The sequence below is a fragment of the Triturus cristatus genome, chromosome 6 (assembly GCF_964204655.1).
Source record: "Triturus cristatus chromosome 6, aTriCri1.1, whole genome shotgun sequence".
Classification (NCBI taxonomy): Eukaryota; Metazoa; Chordata; class Amphibia; order Caudata; family Salamandridae; genus Triturus; species Triturus cristatus.
The window spans coordinates 878,349,182-878,365,712 of NC_140589.1; the positions used below are offsets into that span (position 1 = coordinate 878,349,182).

The 16,531-nt window shown below is 48.0% G+C and overlaps 1 protein-coding gene and 1 long non-coding RNA gene across 2 annotated transcripts in view; both read left to right on the forward strand.

The window, feature by feature from the left end:
• LOC146817994 (uncharacterized) overlaps nucleotides 1–16,531 on the forward strand; it is a 294,213-nt gene that overhangs the window by 88,969 nt on the left and 188,713 nt on the right. The window lies entirely within an intron of this gene.
• Nucleotides 12,479–14,613, forward strand: LOC146817995 (uncharacterized). The gene is made up of 4 exons (XR_014962608.1): nucleotides 12,479–12,536; nucleotides 13,376–13,533; nucleotides 13,636–13,751; nucleotides 14,156–14,613. It is a non-coding gene; the product is annotated as an uncharacterized LOC146817995 (long non-coding RNA).

Below are 16,531 nucleotides of genomic sequence, written 5' to 3' on the forward strand. Positions count from 1 at the left end.
TGTCGGATGCCTCTGAATGGCTTCTGTCTGTTCCTCCTTCACTTTCACTGCCGGTGTAGATGGAGGGCCAAAGTGACTGACAGGTTAGGTAAGATTCCATGTCACCCGCTCTGCTGTCTGCCAGCTCGTGGGAGTGGGCCAGGATGAAGATGTAGTCTAGTGAAATTCCCGGCTGCCACAGAATGAGTTTGCAAAGACTGGATGATTTGCAACACTAAATTAACTGGGCCCTGAGTTCGTCCAGTTTGTCAATGCCTGTGCATGTACTAGCCAGTTTGCGCAGTCGGGCAAAGAAATTGTCCACCGACTTCCCTTCCTCCCGTCATGCCTGCCGGAGCTTAAATCTTTCGTGCATTGAAATCGTGGTCCACCCCCGTTATAGGTACGTACTCAAATAAGTCATACAATTCGTCTCTACCCATGTGTAGCATCATTGACCACTTTACAGCACAGTCAGTCTCCCGCATGGCGCAAAACTAATGACAAACTAGGCCCACCAGGAGATACTATCCCGATTTTCAATCTTTCAAAACATCAACTCAGTGCAGATGAAGTGGACATACTCAGCAAAGGTCTATCATTTGGCAATCGGTGTAATAAGTTTCAACTCAACTTAGACATCTTCTCCTTCTTTAGGAAGATAAGGTTAAAAAAATTATTCCAAGAAAACGGGGGAGGAGATTCAGAACCCAATAGGTCAGGATGCAAACCGAAATCAACCTTCACTCCCACTCTAGACATGGTAGGCCCAGAGGTGGCCATCTATGAACAAACCGTTCTGAAGGAACTGCAAAAAGTCACCAAATACAATCATCAAGGCAATTATAACCTAACAAAAGGAGAAAATGCAGCCCTAAAAACATTACAAGAGAGTAGAGACATCATTGTCAAACCCTGCAACAAAGGGGTTGGCATAGTGGTAATGGATAGGAATGATTACACCACTAAAATCAAAAATATTTTAGCTGTTTGCGAACAATACAGACCAGTAAATCGAGCCAAGTTAACTAACCTCAAAACAGAAATCACCAAGATTACAAAAAAACCTTGGAAAAAGGAGATATTTGCTGCAAGGAACATGATTTCCTTAACAAAGAAAACTCAGTTATACCAGCGTTATATGGACACATAAGGATATCCACATAAGACACATAAGGATATCCACAATCCTCCCAAGACACATAAGAATATCCACAATCCTCCCATGCGTCCTATCGTCTCCTCCATAAATTTGAGCTTAGAACCCATATCAAAATATGTAGACGCCTTCCTGTGCCCTTTAACATTCATGTACCAATCGCACATTAAAGACACAGGAGACATCATAAACAAAATAGAGGACATGCCATTTGAACCAACGAGAGAATTCTTTGTAACATTAGACATGGAGGCACTCTACACGAATATACCCCAAAGGAAAGTCATAGAAGCAGTGGCAGCGATACTAGGCAGAACTGCGGGGGAAAGACCGGATGGTTTCATTCTTGATTGCCTCGCATTAGTCTCGTATCACAACTACTTTGAGTTTAACAATGACCTGTTCTAGCAAGTGAAGGGAACCAGCATGGGAGCTACATGCTCTACCAGCATAGCAAACATCTTCATGGAGGAGTTTGAGAAGAAACATATTTTTAACGAGATAGCGCCATATTTTGAAAATGTAAGAATATGGCAACGATTTATAGACGACATCTTCCTAGTATGGGTGGGGGAAGAACAGACGCTCCTAGATTTGATATCCTGGCTAAACCTGAGCGATGCGAACCGTAAGTTCACAGTCAACTACAATAATCAACAAGTGGAATTTTTAGATATTGTCATCTTAGGCAGTAATGGCCATCTGGAAGTCAGCTTTCATCGCAAACCGACCGCTAAAAATACAATTCTGAAACATTACAGTTTTCACCCCAACTGTCAAAAGGACTTTTTACCATTTGGAGGGTTTTTAAGAGTTAGACGTAACTGCTCAAACATTTCAGAATTTTACTTCCACACATGACAAATGAAACAAAGACTGCTAGATAGAGGGTATCCTACACGTCTGGTCAGGACTTCCCTTAAGAGACCGAGATTTTACAATAGGGATGCCCTGCTCTCAGGGACAAAACGAAAGCAAACTGACAAACTAGTATGTGTAATTAACCACTCTACACTGAACTTCAAAGTCAAAAAGATACTAGAGAAAAATTGTAACATCCTCAATGCCACTAATGATCAGGACGTCTTGAAAAGACCAATTCTGGCATATCGCAGAAATGCCAATCTAAAAGACAAATTAGTCCATACCAGAGATTACCCGCCAAAAACCCTGGGTGACAGATCAGTGACAGGTTTGCCTGTGATCAAAGGCAATCACAAATGCGGGACATGTGCAGCCTGCGATACTGCAATAGTCACAGACCGATGGAAATATCAAGGGCGATCGGAAAGGCTCCAAGATATGACAAATTGCGGGAGTGAAAATATCATATACCTTATCTTATGCCCCTGTAAGAAAGGTTATGTGAGGGAAACGGACAGGGAGTTCAGGGTAAGCTACTCAGAACATAAGTCAGTTATTAAACATGAAAGATTCACATTGCCTATAGCCCAGCATTGTCATGACAAGTCACATACAGTAAATGAACTGCGCTGGCTGATCCTGCAAAAAGTAAAAGTTAAACCAGGATACAACGAGACAGACACACGCACGGGTAGAGAAACGTATTGTCTCTTTGCCCTCAACACTGTAAAAGAGAGACTTAATGAGGAAATAGTTTGGAAGATTACATAACTAGATTTAGCTTTTCGCTCAACCTCAAAGCATGATATGGATAATACCCTTGTCCATTCAGGTTATGTTTTCATTCTATCTTTAAACAACACATACACTCCTCCGAAAGATACATGAAAATCTGACAATTCATCTGTAAATGTAATAGCTTTGAACAAATCTAAGCATAAGTACATAGGCAGCGGTCCTCTCAGGAGCAGCCAGATCACCAGGATTTACTTTTCTTTTTTTCTCACATAAAAAGATAATGGCAAAATACTTGGATGGAAATGGCCAAGTATAATCTACAGAACCAACCCACTTAGGTTTAGATCATAATATTGGACACCATAGTAACTAACATAGAATACATTAGTATAAAGAGAGCTCAATCTGCAGGGATTAACTAGGTACAGCTATTTCTCCTTGACCACTAGAGAATTAGGAGAGGGCCATCATACAAACATCCATAAAATTACACTCAGGATTAGATGCCTGGAACCATATGAAGATTCATATAGAAGCCCATGGTAGGAATACCAACATAAATAGTGCCAATATCGGCAACAGTTATCACAACACACATAAGTACATAAATAAAACACAAGACACTGAATGTAAGTGGAGAAATATTGCTGCAGGTTGATTAGCATAATAAATATGCAAACACGGTGGGTTATCTTACGGGCGATCCCAGGGCAGGCCAGCCCCAAGCCGCCTGCCCGTCTGATAAGCCTAGAGTCACCATGGCAGCGCCAATTGGTGTATACCAAATGTTGGGAGGGTCCCCCCCTCCCATCCGTGGACCTCCAGTCCACATGCTTCACACGCCCCCCCGTGATGGGTGGGCGGAGCATACATGGCAGCCCCCGGTTGCTCAGACCCACAACCGCCTGTCGGTTAGCGGGGCGCCGTAGGTCTTCCAGTGGACACGCTAAAGATCCCTGGGTATCCTGGCTTAGCACCACACGGTGCTGCTGCATGCTATACCCCTTGGTATGTGCAGACCCTGGATCGCCCTGTAACTCCTCCTGCAACACAAAGTGAAAATTGTTAGAAAAACCTGCCCCCCCCTTTGTCCCTCCGGATGCCGGGTAAGCGGATGGGCGGGCAAGGCGAACGAGCGGACAAGAGGGCGAGGAGGGGGCGGGGACAGCATATGTACCCCCCTTTGCTCCTCCCCGCCGGAAGCAGCTACCTGTCTGGGGTCTCCCTTGGTCAAACCCAGGGACACGACCTCCCACCCCTGTGCCTTCCTGTGGCACTAAGGCGGCCGCCCTCAAAGGGGCGGGCCGCTGCGCAACCCCCCCCCCGGGCAGCCTTACATAGTGCCAATATCGGCAACAGTTATCACAACACACATAAGTACATAAATAAAACACAAGACACTGAATGTAAGTGGAGAAATATTGCTGCAGGTTTATTAGCATAATAAATATGCAAACACGGTGGGTTATCTTACGGGCGATCCCAGGGCAGGCCAGCCCCAAGCCGCCTGCCCGTCTGATAAGCCTAGAGTCACCATGGCAGCGCCAATTGGTGTATACCAAATGTTGGGAGGGTCCCCCCCTCCCATCCGTGGACCTCCAGTCCACATGCTTCACACGCCCCCCCGTGATGGGTGGGCGGAGCATACATGGCAGCCCCCGGTTGCTCAGACCCACAACCGCCTGTCGGTTAGCGGGGCGCCGTAGGTCTTCCAGTGGACACGCTAAAGATCCCTGGGTATCCTGGCTTAGCACCACACGGTGCTGCTGCATGCTATACCCCTTGGTATGTGCAGACCCTGGATCGCCCTGTAACTCCTCCACAGCCTTGGGAGTGGCCACCGTCACTACCAGGGCCCCCCACCAAGGTAGACCTATTTCCTTACAACCTGCTGCAGCCAAAGCTTCCCCTAGGTCCAGTAGGAAAAGAACCGTGCCTAAACTAGAGAGGTGCACCCCATCTCCCTCCCGGCACCCTGTGGACTTGGCGTGTATAAGACCATGCCTGATGAAGCCCAAACCTCTTTGCTCTGCGCAACTGCGCATGGCTCCAGGTAGACCTTTTTACCTACAGCAACTGATACCGGGCTTCTCCCAGGTCCAGCCAAGACAATCTACGCCCAGCTGGACCGGCGGGCGGCCTGCCCCTCAGGACAGGTGCCCTCATCCTTTCTAACTCCCCCGTGGATTTTGACTGAAATGACCGTAAACCTAAAACTAGGCGTTGGTCCAATGTAGCCTTTGAATGGCTGAAGAACAATCCCCTTGACAAGACACTCCTGCCTGACAGTGCCAATGCGGGAGGGGTAAGAGTTGACAAGCCCGCCTTACCTCCTCCTTCACTCAGTTGGAGTATGTCCATCGCATTCCATCAGTCACCACCAAATGAGAAGCCTTGCCCTCCCAAACTTTTGCTAGTATACCAGGGAGAGACAGGACTGAGTGACCACAGAGGAGGACCAACGTGTAAAATTCTTCACTATCTTGGATACTGGGTACGCCAATTGTTCTCCTGCTAATTGGTAGCCCAAAAGCATTACCCCGGGGTTTCCCTCAATCATGTGGACCATATCGCCCCCGAGGAAGGCCACTTCCACAACCTGCATAGCTGCCAGCCCGTGCTGAAGGGCAGGATACGTTACCCGGTACCGATACTCGCATCCATGGTACCTGTTTCGTCGAACTCAAGGACGGGCTACTAAGTGAGCAACCAGGCTCCGCCCACTCCTGCCTGGCAGAGCCCATGCGGGAGGAGGTAAGGGTTGACAAGCCTGCCTTTCTTCCTCTTTCACTCCGTTGGAGTACGCCCATCGTATTCCATCAGTCACCACCCAATGTGAAGCCTTGCCCTCCCAAAATTCTGCTAATATACCAGGGAGAGACAGGACAGAGTGACCACAGAGGAGAACAACGTGTAAAATGCTTCTCTATTTGAATACTGGGAAAGCCAAATTGTTCTCCTGCAGATTTGTAGCCCAAAGTGTTACCCCGGTGCTTCCCTTAATCATATGGACCATGGCCCTGTTGGAAGGCCACCTGCATAGCTGCCAGCCAGTGCTGGAGGTCGGGAGAAGTTACCCGGTACTGATGCTCGCATCAAAGGTACCTGTTTCGTCTAACTCAAGGGCGTGCTACTAAGTGAGCAACCAGGCTCCGCCCTAGTACCCCGAGGCCAAACCCATGCCCCTCCAAGTTCTGCTGCCTCACCTGCCTGTTAACACGAATCCCAGGGCAGACCACCGGCCTATAATCCATGCTTGGCCATGCCTGAGCTAAAATACCTCTGAACAGCCTGACAACAAGCTAACCACCAGCATTGAGTTCTGAATGTTTCTGACGCTGCCAAGAAACATGCGCATAACTAAAGCAACTGGCACCATGCCATAAAAGTAACAATTCAGCCTTCTATGAAACAGACGTGCCCTTGTGGCGATCCGAGTAGTGCTCCCTCCCAGCCAGCAGCCCTACTCAGGCAACCCGCACCCTCTTGGCACTGGCACACCCCCGCCACAGCTGCCCTCGGGTGCCTGGTCGTGTGTAGCCACAACCTAGGTTTCATCACTGCGTCATACCGGGTATGATGACCCATCTAACTCGACTGCTGAGTGCCCATTGCACCATTGCAAGTATGCCTTTGCCTGCTCAGAGTCTGGCTGTAAAGTTGGAAGGCATTGACCCCCCAGCCCAGGGTGAAGATGGCAGCAATACAGTGCCTGGTGCTATAGACGGTCCCCATACCCTGATGGGACAGAATGCAAATCCCTTGCTCCTGTTGAGCACGAACCCAAAACCAATTGCTCACCATGGTTTAATACCTTCCTGCTGCTAATCATTTTCTAGCTGAATGTTGACAAATCCATGTTCTGTAATGGCACTACTTCGCAGCCTGCACCATTCTGCCAGTGCCGAAAAGACCTTTGTCATGCTGCCTGGCCTCATCAATCTTGCCCTGTTCTAGCAGCGCCCGCTTCAGCCGTGGAGCAAACAACTCGCCGGTACCCCCAAACTGGCCCTGATGCGAGACAAACCGGGCCAAGGCACAACAGTGAGTGTACTAACTAATAGCAGGTCTAACAGCGTCAACAGGATCCTCAGCTTACAATAGGCGTGATGGAGTGAGGGTATCCAGTGAGAATCAAGATGACAACTTCCCATCTGACCGACCGTGGTGGGAACCACTCCTGTATATTCTAGTACACATGGTCCCAGTTCACCTGTCACTGCCTGATGTACGTGACCTAGGTACATGGTCCCCTTGCATGGCGACATGCCATTGAGACCAACATCCAGTCCCCGATAAGTACCACTAACTGCCTATGCTACAATCTTGCATGGCGTTCCTTCATGCCCAGCTATACCAGGCAATGAATGCTCTCCTCCGTCACTTGACCCGACCACACCTAGAAATACAAAACAGCGAGAGGAGGCAGCCTGTGACCTGCCCCAAAAACCACCATCCCGCATCAAACCGACCCGATGGAAAGACAAGCGCCTAATGCTCTACACCCCTGGAAGACCCAGGAAATAACCCATCGTACAAAAGCGAGTAAATAACAACGGACATCCTTTCAGCATCTGAAGGCCTAGCCCTTCCGAAGTAACCTGGGAGCCCAACGCCAGGCCTCAGCACCTTGGCGTGAGTGATCTTTGCCCACTACCGTGCGAGCCAGGGCCCCCGGTGCTTTTTTTTTTTTTTTTTTTTGATCACTGAAGCACACAAAAACAACCCTAGCTGTTCCTTGCCGCTAGGTCTTCCTACCCTCAGGAGGCCAAGAACGACCAGGTAACAATAACACTCACTCAACACTAGGCGTTCCAAGTCCACTCGGCCTAATTTGCCATTGCAACAAAGCATTGCAACCAGGTGTAACTCTTTGCTTCGCCTAGGTGCTGGATGCAAAGTGACATCTCCCCCTGCTCCCGACCATAGTGGTGGGGAGCACTCCAGTTACATGTCATACTGCACCCTAGCATCGCATCTCTATATTTACAACGCGAAGGGCACTACCTACCCAAGCCCATCTATCGGATGGTCAGTGCTTATAATTGCGTATAGTGAAGTAATTCACCTTCATAGCTTTGTTGCAAGCCACACCAAGAGCTGTTCTACCTCATGTCAGCCCGCCTGCCTGTGCACCAGCTGGGCTGTCCCCCCACCCCAGTAAACAGCCAATTCTTTGGAAAGACACCAACAGCGCGAGCTACAAATATTGTTTCCGAAGTAGGGAGACGCGATAAGTCCTGCAGGCCACTTGTAGCATTTAATTTACAGGTCCTCGGTACAAATAGCACCATATAATCAGTACTTAATAGTAAATTAAGTGTACGAAATAGGTGTTTGGAATTCACCAGGTTTAAGTGGGAGAGCACAAGCCTTTTACTCTTGGTAGCAGGAGTTGACGTGTACAGGCGCTGGGCCGACTGGAACGGGTTCTGTCAGAGGCAAAACATTTACAGGATGCCACCATACCCATACACATATCCAACATTTAAAATGTCACTGAGCTGAGATGTCACATCCTGCAAAGAAAAAAGGGGGCACTGCCTTCCAATGGCACAGGGTAGGAAGCCATAAATATTAGAGATATTCCAAAGTCAATCATTAAGGGCAAATTAGGCAGGTAGACAGGGAAATGCCGTTCAACGAATCCCGCGATACGAACAATAGTATGAACAAGTTTATTTAATGATGAGATAAATCACCTCATTGAGTGACCATTCCAATCACTGATTTATACAGTGAGCAATACACAAGATAGTCTTACCACCAGCACAGTATTTTTAGAATAGAGGAACCGTAGCTTAAACAGTTCCTTCATTATTAAAAGTGGTTAGGGCATAATAGTTGACGTATAAATTCCAAGAGCATCTGGCCATCCTCCACCTACAAAATAGAGGAAGCAGCGCATCAAGCTTGCCAAGAGGTCAGGTGATTCACTAAAGGGCCCAAAGAGACAGTACTAGGCCATGTTTAGTAATTCGTTAAGTGCAACTTTTAGCTCTCTTTGCAGCTATTGCTGCATATAAACAAGTTCCTCCCCTGCTTCTCCCAGTGGTAAGGATATTATGGAAGTTTGTAGCAGGTTCCCGCACCAAATATGTTGGGTTCTCCCAGGGATCTGCACAGTGAGCTATTTGAACGAATGCCTTCCACTACAAAGCCCCTGCATATAGCTGCAGGTCACCGTTTGTGCTGAGTTGCTACTACTGCAGCCCATAATTAGTGAGATGGAACCCTTATGTTTCATTAAGCCATATACCATCTTTCCCAAGAACACGGCATAGATAACATGACCCCTACCTTCCTCGCCCAAGTTGTTTCTAATTTTTTTTTTTTTTTTTTTTTTGCCAGTCAGATTATCTTGTCCCCTGAAAGCCTTTTCCCTATATTTCCTTGCCAGGTGAAAAGCCTTTCACACCCCTGCAGCAGGGCTTACATTGCAGATGAAGTCAGGGCACGCGAAGGGGACGTCCCGCGAGCGCAAACCAGGTACCACCCTTCGCTCCGGAGTAAGCAGGCCCATGCCCCAAATTGTCCAGTGAGCGTGGCACCGATGTCATCTGTTATAACACAGACAGGTATAGGAGCGTAATGAATTGCCCAGAGTCATAGGAAAAAGGGGAGCCAACGTGCAGACGAGGCCTACCGGGCAGCCTCCAGTTGCTGCCAACGTCAAAGCTGTACAGGCCACGAGCAGCATCCCCGCAAGGGGGGGGGGGTGGGTCGCCGCCTGGTCGCGCGGCGCTTGCACTAGGCGGACGGGCCATACCCCCACGGAACGGACCATCAATCATGGTACACCTGCGCATTGTTAATAACACAAGCTACGCGGGCCGCGAGTAGCATCGCGCACACAAGGGGGGTGCACCAAATTAGGTCACGTGGTTGTATGCGCTGAATACTGGAACGAGCAAAATTGTTTCTGCGCCCGCCCCCAGGAGCGCCGCGGATGGAAGGCCTCCCTAGACGCACTGCCCATCTAGTCCATGCGCCTTGTCCCCCGGGCAGGCCGGGCCCGTGAAAGGAGAGATGTACCCGGAGGCCGAGGGCCTACATGCCAACATATCAGAAGAGCACAGAGTGACATTTTTATAGGACAATCGGGAGGGTGAGGCCTTGGCTCGGGTTACTGACAGTATGGGCTAAATAATGAGGCTTTGTTGCATAATTTAACCCCTCATAGTGCCCCTGCCACGCCACTCTGACTATTGCTGTTAGGATTAGCACGTTACCTAATACAAGGCCCTGTCAGCTGAAAACCCCGAGGTTACCACTGGTGGCCTGCGAATGGGATCTGGGTGGAGGGGGCTCACCTCGCAGTCGCGGATCCCCGACCGATGCGAGTCCAGCAAACAACGCGATCCAAAACAGTAACCTGCAGACCTGTTTACATCCTACGCACTCTGGACTACTTGGCGCACGTTCTCTGCAGCAGGCGCAGTGACCCTCTGCACTAACTTCACCGGAGTCAATACCTAAACTGTACAACATGCTGATCTCTCTCTCAGGAAGAAAATTAATCACACGAGATCTTGAAATTAACTGAGGTATTAAGTAAGAGAGCTCCGTGCCCCGACCAGGGAAATCCTGCCATAATCCTAAAATCATGGATTTGGGATGCCACGATTCGAACTCGTGTGCGCCCTGGTTTCACAGCTACGGATGTAGCGTGCTCACCACTCCGCACCTGATCTCTGTACAAAATTAACACGCATCACATTGAGCTTGGGAGAATGAGATGGGAGTAGGCTTACCCGATTCGAACTTGTGACCCAGAGTTCACAATAGATGTCAGTGAGAAGCACTTAATTCGTTGCGCCATCTTGCTGCCGGGAATAAAGGCAACTCATCCACGGCGATAATCGCCGAGACGTACCAGATAAGTGCCCATCTATGAGGATTCAGTGGTCGCTGACTGGAAAACCCCGCAAGCTGCCGAATTCAGAGCAGTGACTACCCGCCTAGAGGTACTAATGAAAACATTCATTTTTGTTGGGCACAGGGAGCTTAAGCGGTCTGCCCAAACTCGCAGGATGCTAAGCGCCGCCGCCCCTGCTCGAACCCGGTTCCCCAACTGGAAGTCCACCGCTCTAGCCGCCACGCTAAATCCTTACACGATGGCCTGAACGCGCGTTGACCGCTTGCGCTGGTATGCCCCAGGGTGTTTCGCGACCTCGAGGCTTGAAACCTGGTAGCCTGCACCGGAGTCGGCAGCGAAGCCGACGGACTCCCTACCCTCCCCGGAGACGAGGTCGACGGCTGCCACTTGTCCACCAGGCTTGGTGATGCCCTCGATTTATAGGTACTGAGTTCCGGTATTACAGGTATCGGGTGATAATACAGGCATTCCACCTTTCATAGCCTAATATTATTATAAGCCACATTCCATAGCAAAAGTTACTGCCTGGCACCGACTCAAACTCACATGGCTCTCAGAGGTAAAAAACGTGTTCATGTGAATAGCCAACACCTGTGCTATGCGCCACAAAATAATGACGCAATAATAAACCAAGTATGCTTAAGAGCAGCGCTTTATTCGTTAGGTCTGCATTTACTTTATTGTGTTAACCCTTCTGCATGTTGGAGCTTTGGAGCCATTAGCAGCACAAGAAGGCGGGTACACACAGGATAACTAAACAAGCTGTCTTGTGTAGGAAAGGCAGGCGCGGTTCTGAGGGCGCATGGGCACAGACGGTTGTTGGGACTGAGTCACAATGTCTTAAGGCATCTGTGGAGAGTGAAATACTGGTCTCTTGACTCTGAAGTTCCTTGGCGTTTTCACAGTGGCAAAGCTGGCCCGTTCAAAGTGCGATGCACTTGAAGCTGCCAAACGACTTTAACTGCGAAAACAAGGGGAGTAGAAATGGCTGTGGCGGGCAGTTGTTTTTAGCCCCTAGCCGCGGACTGGGAAGGTGTTACCTAACACATTCCGGCACGAGACATGAAAGTACCAACCGATGCCCGACCGATCGCACACACACGCGCCCCACCCCCGCAGCACCCGCAAACTCTCTGACCGGCGCTTGGGCCTGGCTTTGTGCCCGCAACCCCCCCCGCCGTGGTATTCCGACCACAGGGCCCCGTCACCTGGTACTGCCCAGGGACAGGGCCGGGGCGGGGAGGGGAGACAGACAAACTCACCGCGAGCGAGGGGCTGCTGGGCAGGCGACGACCGAGCTCAAGGCGAACGAGCGGACAAGAGGGCGAGGAGGGGGCGGGGACAGCATATGTACCCCCCTTTGCTCCTCCCCGCCGGAAGCAGCTACCTGTCTGGGGTCTCCCTTGGTCAAACCCAGGGACATGACCTCCCACCCCTGTGCCTTCCTGTGGCACTAAGGCGGCCGCCCTCAAAGGGGCGGGCCGCTGCGCAACCCCCCCCCCGGGCAGCCTTACACAGCTTGAATACCATGACTAATGCAGTGTCCCCTTAAACAATAACTTTCTCCTCAGATCATCTGAACAATGTCGGATATTAGGCATTGGTGGAGACAAATACAATGTTGAAATCATGCTACGAGAGTCTTCATACCAATTGCTATATAAACACAGTTATTCACTATCTAAATATCACAGCTCACAACATTGTCTGTAAGGTCAAATAACAAATATCGCAAACAGCCACTGTAAAATGGCGCAATCTTAAGGAGAGAATTAAGCCCGGCCCATCATTGTAGGTCACATGCTTGTCTCACGCTACGCCACTTAAACTGCAGCTGCGCCCGCAGTTTAATCCCTTCACGCATATCGGTACGGAAAACACCGGGGGCACGGACGGCTGGCAAAATTCCAAAAGCAGGTAAGTGAGACTCGCAGAATAGGAAACAACTCACAAAGGGGGCACAAAAAAGAGTTTTAAGGGATCACACCGAAGTATTCTGCCATAGCGGGAGCTTATAAATCTACCGGCTAAAATCTGGGGAAAAGCGTGTAGGTATCCGTTCCCAATGATAGGAATGCTCACTCCCTAATGCACTTTTTCACTAAAAAGAGTAGTGCGAAGTTAAAAAGGGAGAGGATTAGCACATTTAAGAATACACACTTAAGTTTAAGTAATAAGATCAGTTCACTGCCAATACACACCGGGGGCAATATTTCTCCAAATGAGACCAGTTGATAAAATCTAAAGAATAGCTCAGAGAAGAGCATGATTTTCCATAAGAATAAAAATATTTGATTAGGACTGCTCTTTTTTTTAAAAAAAGGGGTACCGCTCAAAATAAGAAACGAGTGAGAAAAAGCGCATCAGGGAAACCGTTTTGATGTTCATACTATAAGATCAACACTTGAAAAATACATCTGTTTTCAAAGTGGTATACACAGTGCTATACATTTAAGCATAGCTTCTTGAATTTATGTTTCTGGGGTGATCACTCTGCAAAAATGATAGAAACCCTTTGATAAATAGGTTACCACCACGCCGACATCTACGAGTAAAAATACCTAAGGAACCTGCCCCTATGCATAAATAGTAAGATCAGAGCAGCTACAAATAACGCCCTAAGCAATATCAGCCCTCATATAATATCAATCAATGTTGGGTGTTAAGGCAAAACTTATTAACAGCTCTATAAAACCAACATCTGTTTGATATGGATATATTGTAACAAAAGATATTATTTCTTTTACCTCCTTAAGATTTCAATTGTAGAAGATGCTAATACTATAAAAAGTCATCACAAACTTCGCCCATATTCCTATGAAGCAGAGTGAGGCAAAGTAGACCGAAACTGTATAAATCGCGTGTCAAGGCTGGACCAATACAACCTATATACAAAGATTCTTTTCAGAAAAAGGTAACAAATTGCTCTTTTTTATTCATCTTCTTAAACAAGATCTATCACTAGCATAGACAAATAAGGAACAAAACAGTAAATATGTGTTACTTGTGTATTTAGAGCTACGGGGCAAAATATTATTGAAGAGAAAACAGAACATCCATAGGTGAGGGAGGGTTTCTCAACCCTGCATCTGAGCACAAGAGAATACTGTGATTACATAGATCGTATTCTGGGTCAGTAAAAATATCCATTCTTGCACATAGGTGATAACAAAATAGAATATAAATAGGACTACGCATGAGGCCTATCAAAACACAATAAAATGATAGGGATATAAGGTGAAAATACATCTATCGCTTTTTACAGCATGCTGCAATAACCCTCCCTTTCCCCCCAGCTCTAACTTGTGTTTTTAAAAATAAATTCATTCCCTATAAAAAAATATTCTGACAAGCAGGACGCATGCCTGACAAGAATTTTTTATCATGCTTCGGTGCTTTGGTGAAGGATGATATCCCCTTTTTTCCAATATATCTTATTCATCATCTTTTTCTGTGAGAGTGGTAGCTATTCTATCGTAAAATTAAGTACTATAGGGCATCCCCCCTTTTCTAAAGCAAATTTGTTTTACTTCCAGATTCCCCTCACTCTCTGCTAAAAATTAATCGATAAGGAATGGTCCTGAAAAAGGTGGTTGTGAATTTATTAACCCACCGAAACGTGCATCGACATTACAGACATCCAGCTGGCAACAGAATCATGAATAACCGAAGAGGGATTCTTACCCGTGATTTATAACAAAAGAATTGTATGCTTTTAGAGCTGGCTGAAATATGTGTGTGAAGTGTGTATGTATGAGTACGCTAGTTTAGGTTATGATGAGATGTGAGGTATTTGTGGTGCAAGGTAGATTACAGCACGGGGTGTCTATGTAAATAGTGTACACAATGCATATTATGTTGAAATGATGAACTGCATACAGAAATATAGCAACAAAAGATAGAAAAGCAGAAAAAAAGGAATATTTTTTGTAAAAAATGGTTTTAACTTTTGATAAAATGAATACAATAAATATGAAAGAATTTGAAATAAAAAGATTGTTGTAATAACTGTGACAATACAGTAAAGGGGACCCCAGTGAGCTTGTCTAAGCCGCCAGTGAACACGACATAGGTCAAGTGGGAGTGCTCCTGTAGCTCATGTTGTTGCAAAGCTAATGCTGCCTTCGCCCTGTCCAGTGGCACTATCTTGGCACAGCCGTAGCCGGGTCCACCAGCTAGCTAAATGTCAGCAAGGTGCTGACGGGGGTGGTAGCACTGCTGCAATGCCACCGGGGCTGCTGCTGCTGTGGCTTGTTGTGACATGTTCCTGACAGCCTGGCACTGTTAGGTCTCGAGGTGCTAGAGTCATCTGTCTGGGCTCTACCCCTTCATCCTGTTTTCTCCCCTCACTTCAGACTTTCTCACTGCCTTGTACCTATTTCCTCTGTATTCAATTGTGGAAGTCCTTCCTTTGTTACTGTACTGGCAGATCCTTTTTATTTGTTTATTGTTATATTGGTTTTTCAATGCCTCTTGCCTTTCTGGGCTCTTCACCTCTCCTCCTCCCTTTGCAGAGTCTCAAGTGTGGGGGAGAGGTCTATGCAGGCTGCCAGCCAGTGGCCTTGCTTGGAATTGCCTTTTTACAGGGCAGGAACATGTTGAGGTCCTCCTGCTGCCTGCAGGCCTGCCGATGCTCCATGTTGGTTGGGGAGGGGCTGCCACATCCTGCTCCCTCACAGATGGCTCGCCGGCAGAAAATCTGGATCCAGCCAGCACCACAAAATGATTCGCTCACTCCGTGGGGAGGCACACACAGCCTCGCCCTCAGCTCTGCTTCAGCCGAAGTCTTGCATGAATGGGGCCTGCCCTATTGCCGTCCGCCTCACGGGACGTGTGTACCCAGCCACTTTTAACTCCTGCCAGGGGACCTTACCATCTCAGCATCACTGCCCATCGATGCACAGGCATGCACTGGCAGCCATCGTCACAAGTGTAGTCGCTAGGATGCCAGGGTGTCTATGCTTCCCTTACACCTATAAGGTACGGGCACCAAACACATAAATCTCACTTTGTACTAGTTATGGGCTCTGATCACCAGCAGTCTGCATCCCCTTTATTTAAGCCCTCAGGTCGTGCCCGGCCCTCAGGATGCGGGTGTGCTACAGTGTACTGTTGGGGCCAGGTGGCTCACTACATCCTGCACTCTGACATTTCCTTGTACATATGCCCCCCTCATTTGTTGAAGCACCACTTTGTTACAACTGGGGGTCTCTAATTGGCAGAGTTAGGTACCTTTGTCCAAGTAGGGACCCTTGCTTCTAGTCAGGGTAAGGGGGATACACACTCTAGATAACCCCTGCTCACCCACTTGGTAGCTTGGCACGAGCAGTCAGGCTTATCCCAAAGGCAATGTGTAAAGTATTTGTACACAAAACATACAGTAATCCAGTGATAACACCACAAATGGACACCACATCAGTTTAGAAAAATAAAGTATCTTTATCTAAACTCAACGAGACCGAAGCAACAAAAATCCAGCATACATGTATTAAAATATTACTTAAAAACAATTATAGCAAAAATAGAACTCGTAGAAAACAAATAGCTCCAGTTGGAGCTATTACGATGTTCTGAGAGTACTAAATCCAAAGTACGGCACTGACCGAGAGGTCCGCTGTGTCAAGCATGGAGTTACACGGACCCCCAAACAAACAGTACCTTGGAAAACGAAGTCTTTGATTATGCACGGTGTCGTGGAGGTGAGGCGTCAGTGCTGAGATCAAGGAAGGCTTCCTGGCTGCCACGGGGGAGGCGAGGCATCATGTCCACGAGGAGGTGATGTGTCCAAGACAGGGGAGGTTGGTTGCGTCAGCGGTGAGATGTCGGTTCTGGAGAGGCGATTCGAAGTCGGCGAATTTGTGGAGTTACCCTCATCGGTTATCAGCACTGCGATAACTGGATGCAGGCACTGG